The sequence below is a fragment of the Symphalangus syndactylus genome, chromosome 11 (assembly GCF_028878055.3).
Source record: "Symphalangus syndactylus isolate Jambi chromosome 11, NHGRI_mSymSyn1-v2.1_pri, whole genome shotgun sequence".
NCBI classification, from domain to species: Eukaryota; Metazoa; Chordata; class Mammalia; order Primates; family Hylobatidae; genus Symphalangus; species Symphalangus syndactylus.
This window is the reverse complement of record NC_072433.2, coordinates 19,701,809-19,706,018: the sequence shown is the minus strand read 5'-3', so window position 1 is coordinate 19,706,018 and position 4,210 is coordinate 19,701,809. Positions and strand designations below refer to the sequence as shown.

Genomic DNA, 4,210 nt, shown 5'->3' with positions numbered 1-4,210 from the left:
TCCTGTAACCACTTTGGCCTCTATCAACATGTCTCCACGTATCCATCGGGCTCCGATGCATTTGGGTGGCCACAGGCTGGGCTGTCCCCACCTCTCAGGCAAGTGCATCTAAGTCAGGTTTTCCCCTCTGGCACAGCCCTGCCTCCACAGCCCAATTTCCACCACGCCACAGGCAACCTGCATTTTTATTTATGTATTGAGACAGAGTCTTGTTCTGTTGCCCAGGCTGGAGTGCAATGGCCCGATCTCGGCTCATCCCAGCCTTCACCTCCCGGGTTCAAGTGATTCTCCTGCCTCAGCCTCCCAAGTAGCTGGGATTACAGGCATGCACCACCACTCCCGGATAATTTTATATTTTTAGTAGAGACGGGTTTTCTCCATGTTGGTCAGGCTGGTCTTGAACTCCAGACCTCAGGTGATCTGCCCGCCTTGGCCTCCCAAAGTGCTGGGATTACAGGCGTATGCCACTGTGCCTGGCCGATTTTTTTTTTTTTTTTTTTGAGACGGAGTCTCGCTCTGTTGCCCAGGCTGGAGTGCAGTGGCGCAATCTCGGCTCACTGCAAGCTCTGCCTCCCGGGTTCACGCCATTCTCCTGCCTCAGCCTCCAAGTAGCTGGGACTACAGGCGCCCGCCACCACGCCCAGGTAATTTTTTGTATTTTTTTTTTTTTTAGTAGAGACGGGGTTTCACCGTGGTCTCAATCTCCTGACCTTGTGATCCGCCCACCTCGGCCTCCTAAAGTGCTGGGATTACAAGTGTGAGCCATCGCCCCTGGCCTTTTTTTTTTTTTTTTTTTGAGACTGATTCTCACTCTCGCCCAGGCTGGAGTGCAGTGGTGGGATCTCGGCTCATTGCAAGCTCTGCCTCCCGGGTTCACACCATTCTCCTGGCTCAGCCTCCCGAGTAGCTGAGACTACAGGCGCCTGCCACCACGCCCGGCTATTTTTTTGTATTTTTAGTAGAGACGGGGTTTCAGTGTTAGCCAGGATGGTCTCGATCTCCTGACCTCGTGATGTGCCCGCCTCAGCCTCCCAAAGTGCTGGAATTACAGGTGTGAGCCACCGTGGGAAGCTTTTTTTTTTTTTTTTTTTGAGATGGAGTCTTGCTGTGTCACCCAGGCTGGAGTGCAGCGGCCCGATGTCAGCTCACTGCTACCTCCTCCCAAGTTCACCCACCTCAACCTCCCGAGTAGCTGGGATTACAGGGGTGTGCCACCACACCCAGCTAATTTTTGTATTTTTAGTAGAGACGCGGTTTCACCATGTTGGCCAGGCTGGTCTCGAACTCCTGACCTCAGGTGATCCACCCCCTTCGGCCTCCCAAAGTTTGACCACACCCAGCCCATAATAGATTTTTTAAACTCCTATAAATATCATTCTATTTCCCCTTATTGCTAAAATGAGAGCTTTTTCATCCAGTTTTTTGGGTGTGTTCCAAATATTTTGTTAAATTTCCCATCTACTGCTGTTATTGTTTCCATTTTATTTGCCCATGTGAGTTGATACCTTTTTCATTCCTTTCCTATAGCTTTAGTGACGTTGTGGGAAGGGAAGTTAGGTAAGTGATGTTTCATCCTGTACTTACCAGACAGGATGTCTGTACTTTTTCTTCCTTGATTTCCTGAGTTCCCTGCCTCCACAGGTGTATTTCATTCCTGGTTGCTTATTTTATATTTATTTTTATTTTTGAGATGGAGTCTTGGTCTATTGCCCAGGCTGGAGTGCAGTGGCACGATCTCAGCTCACTGCAACCTCTGCCTCTGTGGTTCAAGCGATTCTTCTGCCTCAGCCTCCCGCATAGCTGGCACTACAGATGCACACCACCATGCCCAGATGATTTTGGTATTTTTAGTGTAGAGATGGGGTTTCACCATGTTGGCCAGGCTGGTCTTGAACTCCTGACCTCGTGATCTGCCCACCTTGGCCTCCCAAAGTGCTGGGATTACAGGTGTGAGCCACCACGCCTGGCCTCTGGTTGCTTATTTAACACCTTTGTCACAATGGAGGCTTTTCTTTTTTTTTCTGAGATGGAGTCTTGCTCTGTTGCCCAGGCTGGAATGCAGTGGCGCAATGTCCGCTCACTGCAAGTTCTGCCTCCCGGGTTCACACCATTCTCCTGTCTCAGCCTCCTGAGCAGCTGGGATTACAGGCATGCACGACCACGCCTAGCTAATTTTCTATTTTTAGTAGAGACGGGGTTTCTCCATGTTGGTCAGGCTGGTCTCGAACTCCTGACCTCATGTTATCCGCCTGCCTCGGCCTCCCAAAGTGCTAGCATTACAGGCGTGAGCCACTGTGCCCAGCTTTTTTTTTTTTTTTTTTTTAAGAGACAGGGTCTCCTGTCACCCAGACTAGTGCAGAGCTCACTGCAGCCTCAAAAACTCCTGGATTCAAGTGATCCTCCCATCTCAGCCTCCAGAGCAGCCAGAGCCTGGCTAAAAAATTTTTTTAAAAATATTTTATGTCCAGGCATGGTGGCTCATGCCTATAATCCCAGCAGTTTGGGAGGCTGAGGCAGGTGAATCACGAGGTCAGGAGTTCAAGACCAGCCTGGCCAAGATTGTGAAACCCCATCTCTACTAAAAATACAAAAAACTGGCCGGGCTTGGTGGCGGGTGGCTGTGATCCCAGCTACTCGGGAGACTGAGGCACAGAATTGCTTGAACCTGGGAGGTGGAGGTTGTGGTGAGCCGAGATTGAGCCACTGCACTCCAGCCTGAGCGACAGAGTAAGACTCCATCTCAAAAAAAAAGAAAAAAAAAAAGGTATTTTACCCATTCACAGGCAGCAGACAACAAATTACCTTCTGTGACTGTATGGCAAGGTCAGACGCATCATTCCTTGCTAGGCGAAGGGAAGGTATAATACTTAAACTATATTTTTAAAAATAAAAGTATTCCCTTTTGAGTGTGAATTAGGAATCAATGCACCTTCTCACTACTCTTGTGAAAAAAATCACAGCTCCTGCAGCAAGTCTATGCCTGGGTAACAACTAACCCACAAAATCCAAGAGGTCCCCCTCTCCCGCCTCTGTGAGGCCTGCGGAGCAGTATGTATCTGGGCCAGCCTGGTCCTCAAGAGTGTGGAATTAACACCTTTCCTCTAGCAACTGTCTGTGCTGCTGAGAACAGCACAGACTCTCTGGCAGCCTGGTTCTCTCCAGGGGGAAGCCTGTGAAGCAGAAGAAACATATGGCATCTGCACTCAGGGCGCCCAGTTCCATCCGGCCTCGCTATAAAATGACTTTGCCTTTCCTGTTTTAAAATTACAAAAATAATTCAACCAATACATAAACATATGAAGTGAATCACGGAGGGCCTTCCTGCAATATCTTTTTTTGCCTACCATTTGTCATGGAATGGGTAAAGGGGACCACAGAGGGAAGAGACGCTGCCCCTTTGCAGGGCCATGGCAGTCCCCTGGACTGTGTCTCCGCAGAGCTTCCTGTGAAACGTTGTTACCACGAGCACCGCACTGGAGACCATGAAAGGGAAGAGTTTGACATCTCAGCTGTCTTTGCTATAAATAGAAATAAATAAAACTTAACTAAGGCTTGAGTACACTTAGGCCGGGCACGGTGGCTCATGCCTGTAACCCCAGCACTTTGGGAGGCCGAGGTGGGTAGGTCATGAGGTCAGGAATTTGAGACCAGCCTGGTCAACATGGTGAAACGCTGTCTCCACTAAAAATACAAAAAATTAGCTGGGCGTGGTGGCAGGTGCCTGTAGTCCCAGCTACTCAAGAGGCTGAGGCAGGAGAATCACTTGAACTCAGGAGGCAGAGGTTGCAATGAGTCGAGATCAAGCCACTGCAGTCCAACCTGGGCAACAGAGCGAGACTCCATCTCAAAACAAAAAACAACAAAATTTTTATCAGTCACCTTAACCAAATGATCAAGGTACATCACCAGTCTATACTGATACAAACACTGTACATGATTGAATAAATTACTCGGTGGGGGAGAAGAGAGAATTCTCCCTTGCAGAAGAGTTGAATAATTTATGTGGGTAGCTACTCTGCCCTCAAGGAGAGCGTGTAACTTCCTTGAGGTGTGGGCTGCATGTACATAATGACTTCCTTTCAAAGAGTAGGATACAGGCCAGGGCTCAGCGCAGTGGCTCACGCCTGTAATCCCAGCACGTTGGGAGGCCGAGGTGGGCGGTTCGCCTGAGGTCGGGAGTTCAAGACCAGCCTGACCAACATAGAGAAAC

At 49.3% G+C, this 4,210-nt stretch overlaps 1 long non-coding RNA gene across 1 annotated transcript; it reads left to right on the top strand.

Annotated features, from left to right (window-relative positions):
* The first annotated feature begins 561 nt into the window (after positions 1 to 561).
* Positions 562 to 3,549, top strand: LOC134731695 (uncharacterized). Its single transcript, XR_010114167.1, has 2 exons — positions 562 to 1,557; positions 2,784 to 3,549. It is a non-coding gene; the product is annotated as an uncharacterized lncRNA (long non-coding RNA).
* Positions 3,550 to 4,210: the final 661 nt, after the last annotated feature.